General features: G+C 38.6%; 1 long non-coding RNA gene across 2 annotated transcripts in view; it reads left to right on the forward strand.

Annotated features, from left to right (window-relative positions):
• LOC124861827 overlaps positions 1-25,008 on the forward strand; it is an 89,080-nt gene that overhangs the window by 38,002 nt on the left and 26,070 nt on the right. Inside the window, exon 3 of one of the 2 annotated variants that reach the window (XR_007036763.1) lies at positions 1,069-1,103. The exons of the other annotated variant lie outside the window; for it this stretch is intronic. This is a non-coding gene — a long non-coding RNA (uncharacterized LOC124861827). Of the gene's footprint in view, positions 1-1,068; positions 1,104-25,008 lie in introns of those variants that run through there. 2 annotated transcript variants of the gene reach the window in all.

The raw sequence follows: 25,008 nt of genomic DNA on the forward strand, positions 1-25,008 counted from the left end.
TGTCTTCATCCATCTCAGTGTGGTTTGGCTCATGCACCAAACAGGACAGGTCCAGACTGCAACGAATAATCAGGAATGCAGAGAGAATAATCACGGCTGACCTTCCCTCCATCCAGGACTTATACAGGTCTAGGGTCAGGAAAAGAGCTACTAAAATCTTTGCAGACCCCACACACCCTGCACATAAACTGTTCAGAGCTTTACCTTCAGGCCGCTGCTACAGAGCACTGTTCACTAAAACCAGCCGCCACAGAGACAGTTTCTTCCCCCAGGCTGTTTCTCTGTTGAACATTCAATAAAGTACAAAACAACAGCATACAGATGTTGCAAATGAACCTTTTTATTATATATGTGTATATTGTACATTGTAAATTTGTATATTCTGTAATGCAAAAACACATAACAAAAGAGCAAAGTGTACCGGAGTCAAATTCCTTGTTTTTATGTACGAACTTGGCAATAAAGCTGATTCTGATTCTGATTCTGAACACAATGACATAAGGCTTCTTCTTAAAGCTGATAATTAAGAGATGCTTGTACAGAAAAGGCATGTATTTTCATTTTCCCATAAAGCGAGTCCTTGTGCAGTGTTTTCCCATGAAGGCATTCATGTATAATGATCATCTGCTTCTCGTCCGTTTCTTGCTTTAAACAGTTCCTGATACTTTAATTAGGATTCAATCATCTGCTTGGATATCCTTGCAAACTTTATAAATGCCACATATTCAACAAATAACAATTAGGCTTAATTAAATTAATTAAAAACTCCCGTCTAATCTGTCAACATGCTGCTTTTGCAGCTCACGCCCTACAAGTGTGTATGTGCACTTCTCCTCTTCATGGTTCACAAATCAAGAAGATAACCGCATAATGACTGTATAATGAACAGGTTCTTAAGATACACAGACAACCATCCACCCACATATATCTATAACAAACAAACATGTCCTTAAGACAACCAAAGCTTATCAATAGTTGTTAATTAAACCCTTGCCTGTTAATAAAAGACATACTGAATATATTATACTCAGTGTGTTTTTCATCTTGTTTGTCTTTTTTAATGAAAAGATTTCACCTTGGAGGAAAGTGTGTGTATGTGCAGGTAAGTGTGTACAGTGTTTTGTGTTTAAGTACTTCAAAGTAAATGTAGATTTGACAAGAGGATAGTTGTTAGGATGGTTGCCTTGCAGGAGGAAGGTTCACATCCCAGCTTGGTGTTTTTCTGCATGGAGTTTGTATGTTCTCCTCGTGCATGCATGAGTTCTCTCCTTCCACAATCAGAAAAAATGCATGCTAGGTTCATTGGTTCCACTAAATTACCTTTGGGTATTACTGTATGCGCCTGGCTGTTTGTCTTGTTTGTCTCTGTGCTGTGCTGTACTTGCCATTACCTTGCACAGGTTTACTGGGACTTGGAATTGTGCTGCTCCTTTGCTTTCAAATAATCTTTGAGTTCCTAGAAACATAAAAAGACATGCAAAGTATCCGTTAAAAACACTTTATTTAGGATGAGGTACCAAAGTTTACAACACCCAATTTTTATCCTGATTGTCCTTGTTTTTCATCTTCTGATTCATCCATTCATAGCTTTCTGCTTATCTGAGATTAGTTCTTTCAGCTAACTGGTTCAGGGAGACCTTTCTTCTCCCCTGCTACACTCTCCAGGTTCTTCTGGGCCATCTCAAGGCATTCCAATGTCAGGAGGGATATTATCCAATTACCCACTGGAAAGTTCTGGGTCTGCCCTATGGACCCCTTTCAAGTGGGAATTGCCCAGAAAATCTCAATGCAGATAAATGGAAGTATTCTGATCAAATGCCCAAAACCACCATAAACTTTTTTTTTTCACATTCTTTGCATCTAGTTGAGTTCATTCCCAGTGCAATTTTGACTCCATCAGGACAGCCCCTTCTCCATGAAAACCATGGGATGGCTCTAAAGGCCTTTTTGGAAGCTCAGGGTTTCATCATTCTTTTTATGTGAAAAGATGCAGCTAAATGTGGAGTGGCCAAGTTGAGACTCATCTTCTGTTAGACTAAGGCCATAGTTCTCAAGTGGAAAAAAGCTGGACTGCTCTCCCTGAGTTGGGGTTCATTCCTCTGCTGGAGGAGGCATTGTACATGAGTGGACCCACTGCTGTCATGGTGAAGAAAGAGCTGATATAAAAGTGAAGATCTCCATTTTGTGGTCCATTTACAGTCCCGTGAAAAAGTATTTTCCCCTTACAGATTTCTTCTGTTTTGCTTTTTTGGTCAAACTTTAATGTTTTAGATAATTAAACAATTTTTTATTCCAGGTAATGATAACCTATGTAATTACAAAATGCAGTTCTTAAGTAGTTTCAATTTGAAGTAATTTTTTTAAAGAAACAAAGTTATCCAAACCAACCTGTCTGAAAAAGTAATTGTTCCCCCTACTAAATCACAGATTAAGTGTAATGAATACATTTCTTGTACAAAACTCAGGTGAATTGTACTAGCCACACTGAGGCTAGATTACTGCCAGACCAGTAGACTTGACAAATTCCCAAAAACAAGCTGTCTCACAACATGAAGTAGGCTAAAAGATCTCAAACAAAAACACGTCATGCGCGGATCAAAAGAAACTCAAGTAAATAAAATAAACAGTAATTTCTCAGGTTTTGAGAATTCACCCAAACTCTGTGGATTAGTACTGAAATTTGAATCTGAATGTGTGCTCCTGAAAGTTTACGTAAGAGTGAACACCATAGTGGGATCCAAAGCCTGATTGGGGATTTAAGGAGGTCTCAAACGAATCTGAACTCTGCCATTCCACTGCCAGAAAATAATCTTTAAGTGTAAAACGACTGCAAATATGTTCAGGTCTGGCCGTCTTAGCAAGTTCACCCTCAAACCAGACACGCTAAAAGCAGATACTGAAAAACTCTTGAAAAACGCAGGACCTATAGCAGGCAATAAATAACTTGGCAATAAAGCTGATTCTGATTCTGATTCTGATTCTGATCTGGGTAACGAATGTTTGTCCGACTTTTAATAGTCAATCAAAATGAAATTCCCTTTTCACTCATTTATGTATCAGATTTTTAACCTTAGTTTGTTGTGTTACAGACAAAACGTGTCGATAGCTTGAAGTTTTATATCATTGTTAAAGGTACACATTATTATTATTATTATTATTATTAATAGTCCGTAACTTTGCATTCCCACATGCCATATTACACTGCCATTTTCTACTTCTTTACATCTGCTAATCAACATTTTGCTGTAATGACAATAAAGTTGTATATAATCAAATAAGCATATCAGCAATAAATACGTTGTATATTACTCATAGTAGAAAACATGTATCTATTAGGTTTTTAATTTTTTTTAGGAATCATAATTTTTATAAAATAGCTGTAACAGTCATCTTCTACAGTTTTTCTACATAGTTATTTAGGTTTTTATAAAGTTATTGTATAGTGCAAAAGTAGCTTATGCATAGTGTTACTGTGTGCATATTTATGTATACTTATTTAAATTTTATGTTTGATGTTGAGTGTTGTATTTCATAATAGATTACTATTATTATCATTATTTATTCACCTATTTGTTTTTCAGACTTATTTTGAATTTATTTGTAATTTGTTAAGTGAAATAATTGGGTTATCTTATAAATTAAAGACTGATGAAAATAATGCAATTTGATTTTTGTTTAAGCATATGTAAATGATGAAGGGAGGGGGACGCCATGTAGAATTTTCCCTAGGGTGCCAGATTGAGCAGGACCGGCTCTGGACCACAGGAATCTCTGATAGCTTTTCATACCAAATACAGCAATCGGCAGCATCTAGTAACCTGGTCCATTTATTTTGTTTGGGCGGCTAAAGCTAAAGAACATATGCAATGCAACGAGGATGCAAGTGTGGGTACACCCTTGTTATCCCATCCTATCTCCTACCTTATGGTTCAGCACCATCTGTTAATCTTTAGCAGAAAAGAAGCTCACTTTCCATTCTGGCTCCTTTCAGCACTCGCTTTTAAACTCATCCTCTGACAATGACTGGGACTCACTCCTTTGGCTCCGATTTATGAGAAAACAAGAGAGGCTTTTTCTGAACAGTCATTCTTACTGCCTTGACAAAGATGATTTTTCAAATTACCTTTTTCGGATCATTCATTTCTAGTATTTGTCCACATTAGATTATATCCATCACTCCCTCCCTTCTTTAAAACCTTCCAGTGTTTCCTGTCCTTCCCTCTAGTTCCAGCCATTCTGCTCAGTTTTGGGGACATATGTCAAGAGAAAGCAAGCATCTGTTCCTTCAGAGGGATTTTGTATCCTGCACAGTGACGTCCTGTGCCGTCAGTCAAACGGTGGCAGTATGGCCTATCCATAGTGCCTGGTGAAAATTTGGGACATAAACCTAAGCGGGGGAGGGGAGTCGGGTGATTTCATTTGGTTGTGGGCATCTTGGTACAAGCCTCAGTAGATATGAAAAAAATGGCATATAGTAAATTTTCGATGGGTTCACTTTTTGCCACATAAAGAACAGAAGAAGACTAAAAATCAAATGTGTGGAATAAATCGATCATTATTTAATTTCACCTTTTTTATTGAAAGCCCTGGTGAAGATGTTTAAAAATAGTCTTAAGTGTGCGGTGGTGGTGTAGGCGTTTAAGCGTGTGGTCCATATGCAAGAGGCTTTAATCCTCCACGCTGCAGTCCCGGGTTTAAGCCACGGCAAAATTTGTCGTATGTCTTTCCTCTCTCTTTGCCCTTTGACCATAGAGGACATAACAATGTCTCTTTTTCAGTTTTGTGTCATACATTTGCATAATTGGGATTTCAATCAATCAGAGGCAAGAGGCGGGGTACAACCTTCTGCCCTTTTAAGTAAGATTTTAAATGCAGACAGAAGCCAGTATCTGAGGCTTATTCCTAATTTCTAGCCTGCAGACGGGATGGCTGCCACTGGCTCTAGCGACATGAATGGGGTCCCAGAGCTGCCACAAATGTTCAGACATTGATCCAGCGTATAATGCTCCAAGATAGAGAGCAACCGTCATGTCTTCCCTGGAATCGTAATGAAAATAATTTTCCTTAAAAAAACCAAAAAAACAAACAAAACAGAGACAAAAAAAAACAAAGCAAAACATATATGTTTCAATGTCCTTGCGTTCTTACCCGTTATTATTTAGTATTAATTAAGATGTCACATATGCAATACCTCCAAAGCTTCAGCTTTATAGTTAGTTTTAATTACACTATTATGCTAAAAATTGTGTTATTTATTTTTCCACAGGCAAAATTGTATGATGCAAAGTGCTTGTTTAAATGTCATAAATTCTTATTCAGAAGATATGCTCTATTTTACTAAATGTCATGTATACATTTCTTGAATCCAATGAAGTGAGATTTATCTCTGAGGGACAGACCGGCATTAAAGGCATGCGCCGTTGCACCAGTCTGTGGGTGTGCCCCATCACTGTATGCTGGCGCACCCATCAACGAAGTTTGCAGGGCTGGCAAGGTTATCTGTGAGTTCTCCATGAACCCACTTTGTCGGCTTCCCAGGCTCCTGCATTGCTGCCGCCGGCCTCCATAACTTTTTTGCCTCTGCAGGACAAACTCCAGATCACCAACCTGAGCTTTGGGTTTTTACTTTGTTTCTGGTCGTAGACCAGGCAAAAGTTAATGCCAGTGTTCGTATCTCCTTTTTCATCTATTGTTCTATAATACATATGATCTATATATATATGCCAAACTGGGCTGGGATGAACTGGACAATACCTGACAGACAGAAAGTTGTTTGGCTAATGATTCCTGAGAATCATGTAGAGAAATGTAGTGCCTGGCTAAAAAACAAAATCGCCACCAAAGAAAAAGGTCACACACTCTACTATTTAATTGGACCACTCTTAGCTTTGATTACGGCACGCATTCGCTGTGGCATTGTTTCGATAAGCTTCAGCAGTGTCTCAAGATTTATTTCCACCCAGTGCTGCATTAAGTTTTCACCAAGATCTTGCATTGATGATGGTTGAGTCTGACCACTGCGCACTTCTTCAGATCATCCCAAAGATTCTCAGTCAGGTTGAGGTGGCCAATCCATGTGTGAGAATGATGTCTCATGCTCCTTGAACCACTCTTTCACAATTCTAGCCCGATGAATCCTGGCATTATCATCTTGGAATATGCCCGTGGCATCAGGGAAGAAAAAATCCATTGATGGAATAACCTGGTCATTCAGTATAATCAGTATATTCAGCTGACCTCATTCTTTGAACACATACTGTTGCTGAACCCAGACCTGACCAACTGCAGCAACCCCAGATCATAGAACTGCCTCCACAGGCTTGTACAGTAGGCACTAGGCATGATGGTGCATCACTTCACCTGCGTCTCTTCTTACCCTGATGCACTCATCACTCTGGAACAGGGTAAATCTGGACTCATCAGATCATATGACCTTCTTCCATTGCTCCAGAGTGCAATCTTTACACTCCCTAGCAAATTGAAGCCTTTTTTTTCCCGGTTAGCCTCACTGATTAGTGGTTTTCTGAAGGCTACACAGATGTTTAGTCCCAATCCCTTGAGTTCCCTTTGCATTGTGCATGTGGAACAACTCTTGCTTTCACTATTAAACAGAGCCCGGAGTTCTACTGTTGTTTTTCTTCCATTTGATTTCACCAAACATTTAAGTGATCACTGATCACAATCATTCAGGATTTTTTTCCGGCCACATTTCTTCCTCGAAGACGATGGGTCCCCACTATCCTTCCAGTTTTTAATAATGCGTTGGACAGTTCTTACCCCAATTTTGGTAGTTTCTGCAATCTCCTTAGATGTTTTCTCTGCTTGATGCATGCCAATGATTTGACCCTTCTGAAACAGACTGACATCTTTTCCACGACCACGGGATGAAGCTTTCTACGTGGTTGTTTAAGAAATGAGATGCAACTCATTGCACCAGTTAAATAACTTGTTGCAAGCTGAAACAGAATCGCCCATGCAGTAATTATCCAATGGGAGGCCCATACATATTTGCTTTGTTAAATACAGGTGGCAACTTTTTTTGTTGGCCAGGCAGTGTTAGGAATCCCTATATACACAGCATAATTATACCCCAGGAAATAAGAGCTCTTGGATGAAAATTAAAAGATCCTAGACAATCTCATCAAATTAAAAAAGTGAAGCATAAATCATAAAATGCTTCTTGTATGTTTATTTTATAGGATGTCTAAGGTTCTAATTATTACAGCACTGCTGATTGTAAAGATAAAAGAAAACCATGGCATTGTCTTGATTTAGGAATTTTGTTACCAAATAATAAATCTACACACTTTAAAGGTTGTATTTGTCTAAATGTTTCAGTGTAGAATTATGTTGTGAAACAAAATATACATTTACTAGAGGGGATTTGTACCAGAATTGCACATTAATGTAGAAAGGTGCATGTCCGAAATGGCTGAGGAGCCAAACATTTCCTGTAATTTCCTATATTATGGAGTATTATTGTGAATAACAAATTTGTAAATCCCTTTAGGGTCACAACATGAAAATAAGAACTTCACTAAGCACTACAGCCTGTCAAAGTTGTTTAAACTAATAAATGTGTTGTGTTTGCATTTCAGAAACCAGTTTTTCCCCTTGATTCTGTTATTAGCCTTTTGAATGATTTTTTTACATGAACACTTAGAAAAGCTAAAATAGTAAAACGTCTATGCAAAATATGGCCGAACACACACACACACACACACACACACCCACACACCCACACACACACACACACACACACTGCACTTTAAGACCTCTTCTGTCCTCAATTTAGACCAAGAATAAACAACAGCGAGGCAAAAGAAAAGAGTAAATGTGTTATTAATAAAAAGAAAGAAGAGCTAATTGTGTTGCATGCCCCGGAAAAATCAAAAATCCATTAGAGGGAGGGAAAAGGACGCTGAACATGGCTTTTTGAAAAATAGATGATGTCTCACAAAAGAAGAAAAACCAAGAGCGCTTTTACCTCTAATTTGCTCCTATATCCTTGATTTAAGATGGTCTTCTTGTGTAGCTCTGTTTGTCTGTGTGTGTGCTTAAATGAGTGTTGTTCTCTGCTTAATGCATGCCAATGAGTCAGGCAACTTTAACTAATCTCCATAAATGGCCATACAGTTCAGGAAGGTCAGCCTCACACATGTGCTCACACACACAAACACATCCCAATGAGAGAGAGAGCAGAAGGAGACAATAATTGAGAGAAATTAGAAGAAATGATGGAAGAGACCGGTCGGCAGAAAGAGGAATGAGAGAGACAGAATGGACTCTGAGGTGAAACAATTAGCTCTGTCATTTAGTATTTGTATGGCTTTTGCAGCTTAGAAAGGTCAGTGCGCTCCTACGAATGAGAAATCATTCTCCCACACAGTGAAGAAAGACCTGTTTCTTAAATATTTTCTGGCAAAACAGAGCAGAATGAAGGAAACTCTAGCTAAAGTTCTACAGCACTGGTGGATCAATACAAGGAATGAGAAACTAGAAAAAAAGCATTAGAATGTTGAAACTAAATCATGGTAAATAAAGTTTCAGTCACAAACATATTTAGAACTTACATGAGTTCTTTACAAACAAAAGAGACAAAATATCTAAAACTGCTCTGGATTGAGCCCAGTCAGCCTGTAATTCACCTGAACATTAAACATTTAATTCAAAAAGCTTAGCTCCTTGCAGTATCCATCTAGATGGAATTTTTGCCCCAGTTCTGACCAGCATCGTTACTGTGATGAGTGGAAGTTCATTTTCTCTGAAAAGTTATTTCACCAGAATATTTGTAAATCTATAGTAATGGTATAAATAAGGGGCATCCAAACTGTGTGCCCAGAGGGCCATTGGAGATATTTTAGATTAAACAATGGGACATATGTGGCCCGCCATCAAAGGCGATTGATCTGGATGGCCACTTTTTAAAAAGTTATGGGGAAGGTCTGTGCAGATAACAATAAAGAAAAAATCACAGTAAAATAATTTTTGCATTCTTAATAAAAAAAAACTAAATGTTTGTGGCCCACAGGTATTTTCAGCGTGATGATTTTGACCCACTCTGCAAAAAGTTTGAACACCAATGATATAAAAGCAAAGCAGCTGTGCATGGAACCAGTTAAATGTCTAATATTTCTTAACATAATCAGCTCTAATTTATATCAATATTTACTGTGGCTTTAGCAGCATTACAGTAATATAGTTTTTACGAGAAGCATCTACATTTTTTTTCTTCTAGTTAAATTATTGATATATGTTTTGTACTGACAGATGGTATTTAAAAGCAAAAGTCACATTATACATAACAATGCATGTAATTACCTGAGAAACATGCCTTTACACAACTGATATCCATGGTCATGTTGATAGTATGGCCACTGACATAATACCGTATATACCTCCCATCATGGCCAACTGGGAGAGCTATCTGTCTGTATGTCTAAATAAACTACTTTCTGAAATTGCAGAAGTAACTTGTGTTGGTTTTTGATATGGGTCAAATAGGCAATTGCCCAGGGCTGCAATAGAAGTGGGGTACACTAACACCATATTTAAAAAAAATCAATTCAGTTATGAAAACTGAACAGGTTGTCCAACCTTTAATGCGTGAGCCGTCAATACGCTGTTAATGTGGCTCATTTATTGAATAGATGCCCCTTACTCAATTAAGAGATTAGGTTGTGTTTGTTGTCAATCCAATTGTTCCCACCTTGGCTCAAGTTATCCTGGGCTTCGTTTAGTTTGAGTGTTTACCATTAGCTACGGACAAGTGGGAAATTGTACGATCCAGCAGGGGTGGCCCGGAGCTGTGGTACAGGTAGGGTATAGGTGGCAGCAGAAGGGGACTAGACCAGGGCGCCGTTCATGTTTGAACTGTCGCTATGTATAAATATGTACAGGGATTGGACAATGAAACTGAAACACCTGTCATTTTAGTGTGGGAGGTTTCATGGCTAAATTGGACCAGCCTGGTAGCCAGTCTTCATTGATTGCACATTCCACCAGTAAGAACAGAGTGTGAAGGTTCAATTGGCAGGGTAAGAGCACAGTTTTGCTCAAAATATTGAAATGCACACAACATTATGGGTGACATACCAGAGTTCAAAAGAGGACACATTATTGGTGCACGTCTTGCTGGCGCATCTGTGACCAAGACAACAAGTCTTTGTGATGTATCAAGAGCCACGGTATCCAGGGTAATGTCAGCATACCACCAAGAAGGATGAACCACATCCAACAGGATTAACTGTGGACGCAAGAGGAAGCTGTTTGAAAGGGATGTTCGGGTGTTAACCTGGATTGTATCCAAGAAACATGAAACCACGGCTGCCAAAATCACGGCAGAATTAAATGTGCACCTCAACTCTCCTGTTTCCACCAGAACTGTCTGTCGGGAGCTCCACAGGGTCAATATACACGGCCGGGCTGCTATAAAGGTCACTCGTTCCAATGCCAAACGTCGGTTTCAATGGTGCAAGGAGCGCAAATCTTGGGGTGTGGACAATGTGAAACATGTACTGTTCTCTGATGACTCCACCTTTACTGTTTTCCCCACATCCGGGAGAGTTATGGTGTGGAGAAGCCCCAAAGAAGCGTACCACCCAGACTGTTGCATGCCCAGAGTGAAGCATGGGGGTGGATCAGTGATGGTTTGGGCTGCCATATCATGGCATTCCCCAGGCCCAATACTTGTGCTAGATGGGCGCATCACTGCCAAGGACTACCGAACCATTCTTGAGGACCATGTGCATCCAATGGTTCAAACATTGTATCCTGAAGGCGGTGCCGTGTATCAGGATGACAATGCACCAATACACACAACAAGACTGGTGAAAGATTGGTTTGTTGAACATGAAAGTGAAGTTGAACATCTCCCATGGCCTGCACAGTCACCAGATCTAAATATTATTGAGCCACTTTGGGGTGTTTTGGAGGAGCGAGTCAGGAAACGTTTTTCTCCACCAGTGTCACGTATCCTGGCCACTATCCTGCAAGAAGAATGGCTTAAAGTCCCTCTGACCACTGTGCAGGACTTGTATATGTCATTCCCAAGACGAATTGACGCTGTATTGGCCGCAAAAGGAGGCCCTACACCATACTAATAAATTATTGTGGTCTAAAACCAGGTGTTTCAGTTTCATTGTCCAACCCCTGTATATATTTTCTGTTTGTTGAAATCTAGGCTTTGTTTTGAGAATTCTTTGCATTTTAGGAACAAAAGAGAAATACACCATATTACAGTGAAGTTTTAGGTGTGGTTCCCTTATGCCTGGTTCACATGACAAGATTTTCAAATTGTTGGCTGATTTTCAAAACCTGAGAGACCCCACATGTAACGATAAAAAATCGTACATGTAACAGGTTTGGTTCTACTGTGTATGGTGTACAGCAACATGGCAAGCACAACACACTACACACAGATTTTACTCACAAACATTCAGACGTCAGATGGGAAATCTTGCAAACCCTCTCAAGATAAACGTGAGTTCAGAGTAATTTCCTTCCATGTTTCTTTCACCTTGCGTTCTGATTGGCTATTCGTCACATTCAACAGGCTGTGTGCTCATTTGTTCTTGAGGAACACCTCACATGGTAGGCCAAGACAATCCAAAATGTTGAATTTCCCTGATTTGACGTTGAAACGGTCCCGACGTCCTTCCGAGCAGACTAGAACACTCTTAACGCATCACACACAGCAGGAATATCTCATAAGATTTTCTTAAGAACCTTCTCAATAACCGAGACATGTCAGAAGGGGAAGATCGGGGCAAAAATAGGCATAAAAATCCTGCCGTGTGAACCAGGCATTACATGTAAACAAACTCACATCCTACCTAACACAGCTGTGTCAGGTAGGATGTGACATTAAACGGGACAAAGTTTACATTTTGTCTCAATGTGTGAGCCTGCAGACACCAATTGATCTTCCTTTCTTTCATTTTAAGGAAGGTAACTCTTTCTCTGCTTTTTGCACTTCATGGTTCTGATTTTGCTGTCATCTTTTTGCTTTGAGTGTGATCCTTGTGTCACACTTAGTTAAAAAGGTCCTCAGGAGTGGGTTAGCACTTTGTACATACAGTATGTGCACACCTTACATGAGTGTTTGCCGTGTTCCAAGTTAGGCCATCTGGAGGTGGCACATGGGGGAGAAAATTGAATCATTGTCTGTACTTGGCTCAGCCTCAATGTCAGATTTAATTGAACATCTTTTTCATTACCGTGTATTGCGATTGCTGATTTTTTCATATTTTTCTAAGGCCTTGTCCACACGTAGGCGGATATCTGGAAAAATGAATAACTTTTTATGTGTTTTGGCCTTTCATAGCTAAAAACGAATAATTCTGAAAACTCCAGCCAAAGTGGAGATTCATAAAAACTCAGTTTTTGAGCTTGCGTGTGTACATGACCAAACTGACTTTTACGGTTCAGCGCATCACCTTCTGTGACAAATATTGTGCCGCTGACGTCAAATGTGCGATCATTGTTTATAGACTCTCCACTATCTTGTGTTTTATCAGCTTTATATTCTAAAACTGTGCTTAAAAGAAGTTCAACTTCTTTTTCTGTCCACTCAAACCAACCTCCAGGCTTCCAAAGTATTTGTTTTACTCTTCTGCGACATTATAATGTTCGAAGTTCATGGAAGAAACACTAAAACAACGAGCAAGCTGTGTGCGTGGCAGTGCGTAAAACAAGCTGTCCATACAGCAAAAGTTACTACCGCTTTTGTAACCTTGGATTCGCATGGGAATTACGTGACCGGAAAACATCATACGAAGAGGTGCGATATGTCCCCGCAAAAGTGGGATTCTCTAGTTTCCATTGGTACCAAATAAGAGGGGTTGGGGAAAAAGCATATGTGTTTCCTGTAGCATTTTATGTGTAGACTCAAGTTTACCTGAAGGACCCCTAAGCATCATCTTGTGTGTTTAATTTGTTGTAAAACTAAAAGTATTTGTGAAAAACAAATTTAGGTTATGGCTTTGTAAATATAAAAGCCTCCTCTTGCGAGGGACTTAGGAAAAAAAAATCTGGTGGTGTTTTTCCGACTTTTAGAGCTGGCAAAAAAATGGGCATCACTCCATTCAACCAGCCAGCGTATTTGTCTGGCTTACAAGGCTAATAAACAAAGTTGACAACATGGTACTGTTAAAGTCACTTAGCCTAGCCCAGAAAGCTAATAACTGGTTGGGCAGCAATAACTGCAATCAAGGGTTTAGAATAACTGGCAATCAGTCTTTTACAGTGCAATAGAGAAATTTTAGCCCATTAATCTTTGGAGGGTCTTTGAGTACAAACCTAATTTTTTATGGTCATGCCACGGCATCTCCATCATGGAGGAACATTCTCTTTCAGGACATTTTGCAAAATACATGGTTCCATTTTCCTCAGCACTTCTTCTAGGTACTGAGATAAATAAAAGAGCCCCAGTCAAACTACCACCACCATATAGGTGGTTGGGATGATATTGCTTTTCTGTGTTATGTGGTTTTACTTTTATGCAACATATATTGCGACATACAACTTTCAAAAGGTCATGAACATTAACCTGACTGAGACAAGTTAGGCCTGCAGTTTTTTGTAGGGCTTTCTGCCCATGATCTTGCGGTAGAAAAAAACTATTCATTCGGAGTTGGTTGATGTGATTGGCCACAACTAATAGCGCAAAGAGCCCACAGAAGTGATAGGAATGTTTGCCACGTGGGTTCAGGACCCATTATCATACCATGGTCCAACAGAGCTAATGTTCTTTTAAACTTTTGTTCATTTGAATTTTTGAGTTTTCTCATTTTCTTTTCGGATGAAGTTGTGTTCAGCTCAAAATCTGACAGAGAGAAAGAGACTAGAAAGAGACACAGATTAGATGCTTGACCATTACATTTAAAGGCCATTCACCTTGATGGCGTATATTTACAGGCATCTCTAAGAGCATTTTATCATAACAGCTTTACACTCATAAATATTGCATTTGGACATTCTCAGGAGCACAGTGTGTGGAACAGAGGACTATTGGTTTATTCTACAGTCAGCTGAAGGCCTTTTCATCATTCTAGGTCAGAATACTTTGGTATGTTCATGGTCAGTTTTACAACTAGTTGCTGGTTAAAGAAACTAGCTAAAACAAGCTGCTTGCTGTATACTGTAAGGGAGTTAAAGTAATGTCTTTGTTTCCTTTTTTTTTTGTAACCTTTTGGCACTTTCATCTGACTCAACAATTCCTTGTTACTTAGTTAGATATTTTCCTGGTTGCCTTTTTGGTAAATTGTATGATGCTAAGTAATCCCAGAGTCATTACTGCAATGTCATCATCATCACCTTATGCTAATTTATCCTTATGCTATAAAATCTCTATATTTACCTTCTAGTAATACCTTGGGATCAATATAATCAATCAGGTATCAAGTAGATCAAGCAGATTTTACAAACCTAAACATGTTATCACTGAAGTTTCAAGCTACCCTGCCTTTTTGAGAAAAGTTTGGATAGATGGTGACAAAGAGAAGTTAATTTATTTAAGCGTGCAGCTGGATAAAAGGTGAGCGTTGCGAACGGGTGGAGGGGCAGCATGGCTCAAGGTTTATTTCCATGGAAAGCTGGCAGCCAAATTGAGTGAATAATAGATGTGAGGGAACAGTTGATAAAACAGGGGAGGGATGAACAGAAGGATAGCGGTAGAGAGATGAAATGTCTCTTGTTGTCGTTATTCTTCAGCTCCGAGGGCACATTGTTAGAAACCTTTTTTATTTATTTTTATTTTAAACCTGCTGCAGCTATTTACTTCTTTTAAATCTCCTCAAAAAGGTGATGGTATCTACAATATCTCAAAGCTACTGTAGAGGTAAAATACGAGCAAATATCCACACAAACAGCTAAATGCATCACACACAACCTCACTGGGTGTGATCAAGACAAACACTGTTCGCCTCTGTACAAAGATCCCTTCCTGTCTTTCACCTTCTCTATCTCCATCTTTTAACTTCTTCTTTCATCCCTCACTCAGTCCCTTTGGGTCCAGGACCTGAGCAGCTGAGCTCCTGCTCTACCAACTACAGCTGGACACACACACACACACAAGCAACGGCTACATTCATCCACAACACACACATGCAACCTAACACGTCTTTATCTTATTTGTTTGAATCAAGACCCTCAAGAGCACGCACAAATGCTGACCTTGAGACACCAAGAGATGAGATACTTGAACTCGGAGTGAAGAGAGATGAATCCTGTCAGTGGGGAGGAACCTTGTGGAGACTTTTCCAGGAAATGGGAGGCAGCTACTTGAGGGAAAATTAAAGCTTTCCACTGATGCAACGGGGGGCATTGAGAAAAATATTGATTCTTTGTGTCCAAGTAGACATAGATTGAACTAGCTCTTTTCAATCATCTTTAAAGTTTTTATGTTTCTTTTTTTTTTTTGTTTAAGGTGAATTAATTCATCCTTTAAATGAAATCTCATCTGGGAAAGCTTAGAATAAGAATGTTGTTGCTTCCTGATGGTGTAAAAGTTTTAACCTTTACACTTTTAAGTTTTAATCAATGCATAAAAAGGTAAAGGTCTTTATCTTGAACTTAGAAATTGAAGAAGGGAAAAAAAATTGCTTTAGTCCAAAGTAAGAAAGAAATCCCTATCAGTGGCAGTGCTCACAATTCTTCCTGCTTGCCCCGCCCCTCCACCAGGATTTTTCTAATTGTAGCTGTCTAGGTCATTACCTTGTCTTTTATGCGTTTCTGACATAATGTTTTTTATGTGGACTCTTTTTATCTAGCCATGAATTGTGCGCAGGCTCATTTTCTAAATGAGTCTGTAAAGGAGATGTAAGACTGCTTTAAACCAAGTTCGAATTAGTTAATTTGTGTCAAATAGACAATGCAAAAGTCCCTCATTCATTTTTATTTTGCTTCCAGGGAGCCACGCTTTTATTTTTAACGCAGTTTTGTAAGAAAAAAAAATCTCCAAGGAAGTTTTTTTTTTTTTTGGATTTGACCACATTTTAAGTTCTTGTACCTCAGTATTTTTACATGAAAAAGAGGCCTATAAGTCAGTGGAACACAAAAAAATCTTAAAGAAAAAAAAAAACCAAACAATGTTATTTCATGCAAAGGGCAACCTATAATTGAAGTGTTTTTTTTTTTCTGGGGGTTCTAATTTCATTAGACTAATTTCATAAATGTATTGCCTATACAAAAAAATCCAAGGTTTAGGTCCAGTGGACTAACAAACAAAGAAACAACATAAACATGTTGCTTTTGAAAACCTCTGTTTAAGAACCTCTGTTTTTGGTGCATTTGCACCACAAGTATGGAAGCACTGCCAGGATTTCCACTAGCGGTCTCTGAAAAATAATGAAGTTGTAATCATTGTGCATGCTCTGTATGAGGGATTGCTGCAAAGTCAATGACACAATGAAAGTGACTGTCCACTGTTGCTACATACTCCACAGTTGGAATCTGTCGGTATGATTTGATTCAACTGACGTCTTCTTGTAAAGTGCGACAATATTTGTTGGGAATGGGTGATGAATAAACAAATGGGTCAGCGGGCCTGAACTCTAAGGTATATGACCAGTTTACTAGCTACTTTTCATAGCAAGCTATCTACCGTATTAAGTAGCTAGTGAGAGATTTGGGCAGATTTAGGGGGTATCATGAATTCCAGACAGCTCAAAAGTTGTAATAACTGACTAACAATAAAACATTAATCAGTTATGAATTCAGGAAATTTGATCCTAAGACTAAGAATCCTGAAATTTAGCAATTCTTGACAATTCGTATTATTCGTAGGCTGTGTGGAATGTGGGCATTATCTAGACTAATCACTGTGCTGTGTATCACAGGTTGTTCCATGACAGCGCCTGTTCTTAAGTTGGAACTAACTTTGACCTGTAAATCTTGTTCCAGCATCTTGGTTGTTAATGTCTTCAGTTCCACTCATGGTTCACATATTGTGGAACTGGCGACTGCCTCTTGCGGTACTCAAGGTATAAAAGACATTTTGGCACAATTATTAACGAGTTAAATGTGAATAAGCGAGTTTTTTTAATTTTTTATATATAAACCTCAACAACAGCGAAGGAGTTTTTATTGGTTACTTTACATCTTTATGCTTTGTATTTTTATTTTTTTTAAATGAAATGTAAAATGAAAAAGTTAAAAACTGAGAGGAAATTATAAATAGTGTTAGGTAAAACCTAAGCTACAACTTGGGAGAAACACCAGCACTGATTAAGCCATGCTCTGGATCTTCTTTTGAAATTTGATGCAGATAATGTTTTTGCCACTTGATCGTGCAGTCCAGGTATTACAGCACGTCTGACATATATCACAAACTATGTGCGTTAGATTGTATTAAAAAAAAAACAGGAGGAAAATAGGCAAGGCAACAACATAAAATATTGTCATCTGTGCTTTTCTGTTTGGAAATTAGACTTTAGGAAGTCATTCTCTATTTTGGTTTTAATTTTAAACTTGTACATTTAAACTTTTCAGTACAAATGGGAGTGAATTACATTTTATCTTGTAACAGTGGGTCTTAACCCCGAATGTTGGTTATGTGACCATTTCTAAGCATTTCTACTAAATAAATGTTCTATTGTGAAGTTAAAAGTACTGCTTGGGCATAAACAGTTGGAACGTCCCCCAAATTACTTTGTTGTGTTTATCTAAATAATTTTACAGGTTCAACAATAAATTATATGCTCACTATTTACTGAAAGGAACAAAGTTGTCTGATTTGTGTAGAAAAGAGATCCCTTAACATACAAGTTCTTGAACATGTCTGGATCTGTGCTTTGTCTGTTTGTTTGATGCTTTTACTGTGCTTAGCCCCTAGATGGCGTGGAACCTGGAGGAGAGGTGACAGGTGTTCATCATTCCCTTGATTACATGCTGAGTAGTATATTAGGAGGAGGCTGCCAGCTACTCACTGCCAGATTGTTGTCCCTTAGTGGTACAGCTCAAGCCACATTACCTTGTCTTGTTCTTGCCTTGAACTTTAAGTAATTTGAATTTGTTACCTTGCAGGATTACCTGAACCTGACTTTGCCTTTTTGTGTTGAACTCTGCCTGGATTAACCACTTCTGGAAAGAAGCTATCCAGCTCCATGATCAAAGACTCTAGCCTTTCTTTACTACATTGGACCACACCGGTTGGCAGCCTCCTGAATTCTTTGCTCCTTGGATCACCCTTCAAGAACCCTGTCCACCCTCCTCCTTCCACTGCACCAACTTCTGAAAACCCTGGACCATCTTATCATCCTGGCACATCATTATTCCACCATCATCTGTCTCACGGGTAAACAACTATTTGGTCTCTCCGCTTCACCCTCTGGCGGATCATTCCATTAACCCAGTAAGGCTGAATTATTCTTGAGTTTTGACCCTGAGTATTCCCTGCTTACCATCCTGTGTATTTTACAGTTGGTTTCCCGGTTCCAGTTCCCCTGCCCATTTCACTACACTGTAAATAAACATTTTACCGTAAAACTCTGTCTCCTGAATTGCTTTCTGCATGTGGGTCAAATCCGTTAAAAAACAACATGACAGAACATTTGCCTTATTAAATGAAAGGTATGCACTGAAAATAAAATTAAACCAAAAGAAATGTTAATTAAATAGGAATACCGTGCCGCACTATGTTGTGCATTCCCATTTTAAGAAAATTTTTAATTTGTCTGCATGTTGTTTAAAATGCCGTGCATTAGTGAAAATCTCACCTTGAATGTATTTTTAATGTATCCATCTGTATAGACCAGCCTCTGCTGGCAGGCCGAATGCGGACAAGACACACAAAACATTCCAAAAGCTGCAAACATTCTGATTATCTCTTTCCTTTGTTATCAACTTGAAACTTTTGCGCCTATAAAGGTTTTTGGCTCTGTTGGATAGCTTGTTTCTAAATTTGAATGCATTGGTCATCCCTCAGTTGTGTCTTTAATTTAGACTTTTATTCATGACTTCCAGTGGTCGTTGGACTTTGGTTTCGACAGTTTTGAAAAATGTCTGTAGACTGATCCAGAGACAGAGGAGGTGATACAAGCAAACACACACAAATATATGTAAAAAGATGAAAGAACGAATCATTGAAAACTTTCTCAAAAACCACAGGTTGTGTCACAGAGGGAGTGAAGGGATGAAAGGAAAGCAAAAGCGCAAATGAAAGAGAAAGGTAGAGCAGCGGGGTGACTGAGTGGCAGTGCAGATCGCTTGCCAAGCCACTGTCACTGGCACTTAAAGAGCGTTCACACAGAAACTCTGCAGTGTGTCACATCTACATGCATGTTTGTAGGTTAAAATCCAAGAACATTTGGAAAATTAGCCCAAAACAATCAAATTGTTTCATAAAAAAAGTTTCAAAAGGGAGACAATTGCACCTTTTCTTTCTAGTTACCATAAAGTCCATGGCCTGCAACTCAAACTGAGGCATACACATTGAAACATGGTTTCATTTGGGACACACGGTAACTCGTGGTGGGCAACGGTGTTCAAGTGACTGCGGGTGCCCACATCAAAATGCAGGTTGGAGGTTTGACATTCCTGGAGGCTGTGTCCGTCTAGCCAGTTAGGCAGAGGACAGCCAATAACACACACACACACACACACCTTCTGCTTGGCTATCTGATGAGACTAATGCTGATTCAAGTCAATAGCGAGAAGGAAATTAAGATCTTAAATGTTCCACCTATTACCTGTGTACATGTGTGCTGATGTTATTTGTGTTTTAAGGTGTGGTGTTTAAATATATGTGCTTTTTTTATGCTTGTCTCTGCAGTATGTGTGTGTGTGTGTTTTTGTGTCCTGTAACAGTAATGAAGGGAGATTATCACAGCTGGGCGCTTATAGACCTCAAGGTTAAAAGAGCACAAAGGCACAGCTGCAACATTATGTTGGCAGGGGATGTTATTGTGTGCATGCATCTGTATGTTTTCATTTAAACGACAAGACAGAGTTAGATAAAATAAGAGATAATTGTGGTTGTAAAACCAAATGCATTGAAAAATTTCAGCAATCTTATTGAAGCTTTAGAGTTCTTTGGACTTAAAATGTTCAGAAAGCAATGCGATCATCTCAGTAATGGCCCCTCACTAGCTCCATGAATTACAGTGATTCTTAACATCACCCTTCATTCCTATTGTAATAATTTGAAATAAACCAAAGTTTACAGTCATAATAGTATTTGTTTATTTGGCTTTTACTCCATGTTGGTGGTGTAATCTTCCACAACCTAAACTGTAGGCCTATGCTTGTGGTTGTATAAAGAAAATAAATCAAACAAATGGATAGACTAAAATGGAGTGAAGTTTAGAGGGGCGGATTACACTTTTGATCAAATTTTGAGAATTTTATTTAAAACCATACAGAAATATACATATATATTTCAGTTGCCGTGGGAACTGAAATGTGACTTCATAAAAAGCAAAATTACGAAAAGCTTTTATCTTGACATGTTCTTTTGTTTTTGCATTCCAAAAGAAAGTAACCCTGGCTCATTGCTTCTGTGATGGCAGTGTCTCTTTCTTGGATGGATCCATTGGCAGAGCATTTTGGGGCAACACCAATGATGGATCAATTACTGCCTTTAACGGTTTATCCTCGCTTTTTCCCATTCATTTATACAAAGTACCCTGGAAAGGCCCGGTGCTTCTGTGTTAAGCTGTTTCTTCCATAGTCAAATCTGTTGATAGAAATATTGCGGTACCCTTTGTTTTACATTACCACAGAAAGTACCCCGTGCTTCAGTGTTTAGCCTCGTTTCTTTGTGAGATAAAGCTATTGACGGTACTATTACTGCCCCTTTTAGCCTTACTTTTTCTCTTTACTTTCATTCCTATGGAATGTTCTTCTAGCTCAGTGTTTAGCTCTGTCTATTTCTTAAATGGAGCCATTAACAGAGTTATTAGTTATGTGTACTCCTTGCCTTTCAATGCCAATGCCTAGACCAGTGGTTCTGCTATGTAGCTAGTATTCTGTTCGAGACAGCCATTGCTGGAGATGCAGCTGCCTAAAAGTATGTGTACTCTCCTAACTTTACTTTCTCTCTTTTTCCTATGGAAACTGCTTCTGGCTCAGTGCCTCTGGGTTTAGCTGTGTTTCTTTCATATATAAAGTCATTGAAGTTAATGCTGACATTAGATTTGTATACTACATTTGCTTATTATTCCCATATACAATACTCTCTTCCCATTGCCTCTGAGTTTGGCTATGCTTGTTTAAAGCTCAAAGTCACTGATGGAGCTTTTGCTGCCTATAAACTAGGTGAACTAATTTTTTATTCTCATCCAGAGCACCCATGGTCCAGTATTTATTTGTTTAGTTGTGCACTAAATTGTTCAAATTCAGCAAAAGAGTCACAACTTTTTATGATCAAGAATGAAGACAAAGAAAAACTTTTCAGAGCTTCAAAAAACTTGAAGTAACTGAAGATGAAGTTCTACAAGTTTCTTTTAGTGCCGGTAAAACAATAAAACTTTCAGTGAACCCTGAAGCAACCAAAATCCTGGTCCTCAGTATTTAACTTTATGAAAAATTATGTCAGAAGGTTTTGGGTCCTCTGAAATGGAACCACCAAGAGTAGAATAGCTTTGGATTGAGAAGTTATTCTATATGTTTATCTACAAGTGGCTGCTGAACAATGGGACAGAACATGGTTAAGACAGGTTCTACCTTGCAGCAAACACACGGATATGACTTCTGGTTTAGGTATAAAGATATAGTTCCCCTCTTCTACATTTCAGAAACACATCGTCAAGGTATAGAGAAAGTCCACCCCCTGTCAATTCTAGTGTTTTCATGTGCGGATGATCTGGTCAATACATGGTTAATAAAATCCAGATGTAAATTTACAAACATACCACAGAATTCCCCAACAAGGTTTTCCATAGCCAGTGCTTGCACCATTTTATAATTGAACACTTGTCTAAGAAAAAACTTATAGATTATGTAATTTTTTATGAAATCTTTAAGAAAACATTAGGATTGTCCTGAGTTCTGTAACCTGAGTTCTAACCCTTCAATGAGGCTTTTCCTGTATTAACTTTCATTAACTTTTGTTTCATGAATTAAAGGAACGAGCCTTTTTTTTGTGCTTCAAGTGTATCCTTTGATGTTTATGACTGTTTAGTCAACCTTGCCAAATGGCCTCTGAAGTTTTTAATGTCGCTCATTCAATTAAAGTTCGACACAGCGCTGAACCTGGGGGGGCAATAAGTCACTAACTGGTATTATCCTGCCCTGCTAATTACTGAAGCAATGAACTTTAATTAATATTTCAGCTTGGTGTGTGTGTGTGTGTTAAAGCATTTGTGAGGGAGTCTCTTTACACACTTAAGGCTGCCTCTCTTTTATATCAAGCAATCTCTCTTCAACACAGTCGCGCGAGGCGGACGCTGACATTTTGCGGAGTGTCTCGGTTCGCGTGAGAGACGGTGACACGGTGAACTGACGAAGGCTACCTGTGCTGTTCGTATTAGCATAATTATCTGCCTCATCAGGAACAGTGCACAGCAGATCCAACAACAGAAACGACAACAATGGCCGCTTCTGCTTCCACGGACCAGCTTGTCTTAAACTGAATACTGATAAATGTAGCTTCTCAATGTTAAAACAAATTTTCTTTTGGCTTCCCATGAAATATCCTAAAAAGTAGGCAGTAGCTGTGATCTGTAAAACAGGTCTGCATTATTACCTATTAATAGTGTTTGCATAAAATATCTTAAGGAAGCTTAAGTAGATTGTATGATCAAAGTGGTGTAATTGCTCCTAAATATGGTTTTTCTCCTGTATTAACCAAAATTTTATCTGTTGCTTTTCCAGCTTTGTGTTTGTTCTTTTCAGGGGAAATGGTTGATTTTCCAATCACTTGGCTGTCTTCAAGAGAACCTGCATCTTAATTTCTATTGATTTTCTTTTCCAGGTAATGCTGACCTCATTACAGCCTGCCTGATGTAATATGGACCTATTATCACCAAGTTTGTATTTAATTATGCCTGGTTCTCGAAGGCAGCAGTGTTTACTGATGAGAGCAGAAGCTAATGATTCAATCTGGTTTTAGTCCAGTTAAGCTTTTATTTTAAAAGATGCCCAAGCCATCTTGTCCAAAATGTCCATCTTTATGTCCCCCGTTATGTTGACACCTTTCCACGGTCCTTTCATATGGCTCATTGCCTTTTTGCAGTTTCACCTCCACATCATAAGAAAAAGCTGGTATCGAAAATAGGGAAGGTCACTTGGATCCATTTAGCAATTAGGACCTGATAAATGCTGATGGACTCTGGGATGACTTTCTCATGGATGCACTATGTTCAGGGAAGATTCCAGATCAAACGATGCTGTCTCTTGCTGAGCATGCTCAGGAGACTCTTCCCAAAGAAAATGTAAGATTACGTGGCAGCTTCTGAATATCCATCAAAAAGTCTGAGTCTTCAAACAGTAGTTTGAGGCTGCCTTGAAGTTGCAGATTTTCATGAAGGCTGTTTTCCAAGTGTTCAGCTGATTCACAAAGAGCCACTTTGTGAGTCATTGTCAGGGGATTTTCACTAACAGCAAAAATAAAATAAGAAAATAAGAAAAACAAAACTTGAAAGGGCAAAGTTTAAAATATAGCATATAAATACAGCATATAAATCTCCACTAAGAAGCAGGAATTAATTCTTGCTTGCAAAAAAAAAATACACTGAAAACAATTGCATGTTTACTCATCATTTTGTGTGACATCAGTGGAGATGGCACACTTTTGGAGTCACAAGATCCTTCCCTCCCACTTCATATGCAACCAACAGAAGAAGGTAGTTAGGTTCTGTGTAGATGCTCTCCACAGCTCAAAAGAACTTAAATGTTCCAGGTACATGGCACATGTAACACTGGTTTAAACAGGCTTTGGTTATCAAACTGACAAGCCATTATCTACTAAACAATGAAACATCTTCTTAAAACAGCAGTTCTATGACTCAAATCTCATTTCCTATAATTGTGCCAGTGGGCCAAAGCATCGTATGAGATAAGAACAATGTTCAGCAAAGTTTTTATGAACACTCTTCTGTAGTCAGACAACTCCAAGTAGTGCAGTTTGTCCTCTGTAGAAACATGGGACATAGCAATCTCAAACATTTCTTTGAGGTCCATTTATCTCCCCAAGAAGGTTCCAGCTCTGGTATGCTCGTTTCAATAAAGAGAAGAAGGAACCGTAACAGAGTCCAGTTTTCATGTCCATTGCTGCCTATACTGATCTTTTCCAAACCTTTGAAATTGTCTTTGGTTTATTCACCCTGTCCAAGGATTTATAAAGAAATGTGGTTATCAGCCTGTTCTGTCTATCCAAAGTAACAAGGTCTACGGGAATCAACTGACTTAGACACAATAACAATCCTATAGGAATCACACCTCCAAAACTGTCATGCAGTATGTCTAGAAGAAAACCTGTATTGTGCTGCTCTCTAGACAAAAATCGGAAATTGCAGCGGATGCTATTTTTTTCCGACTTGTCAAGCAAAACCTAAAAAAAAAATACCTTCACAAAACTCTCTTGAAAACCAGCAAGTGAATGAGCAGCTGAAGTGTCTGCACAGGCACAAAATTCTGAAACTTTTACATAATGATCACATCTTTCCAAGGAGAGCCAAGTGAATTTAATTTAAAGTAGAAGGCATATATAACTGTTAAGCCCTAATTAAATAAGCTGCTATTTTCCCCCCATTTGATTTATTTTCAAATAATTACCATCTTAAAAAATACTTGTAATATCCTGGTCCAAATTTTCTAACGATAACAATATTTACAGCAACTCTGCTACATTGAGTAAAAGGTCAAAAACCGGATGTGCAAAAACATAAACAAAGGCTTTTCTGGAACTCTTATACAACAGCTCAGCTCTATCAATGATAGATAAATGTTTTCTGAAATATGTGTTTCTCCTGTATTGGAGATATAATATACCCTTTTCTGATGTTGTAAGAAGTACTGGATTTTTTAAATCAGTGTAACTTATCTCCTGAACAATATCTTAAATATGTA

Source organism: Girardinichthys multiradiatus, chromosome 24, assembly GCF_021462225.1.
Source record: "Girardinichthys multiradiatus isolate DD_20200921_A chromosome 24, DD_fGirMul_XY1, whole genome shotgun sequence".
Taxonomy (NCBI): domain Eukaryota; kingdom Metazoa; phylum Chordata; class Actinopteri; order Cyprinodontiformes; family Goodeidae; genus Girardinichthys; species Girardinichthys multiradiatus.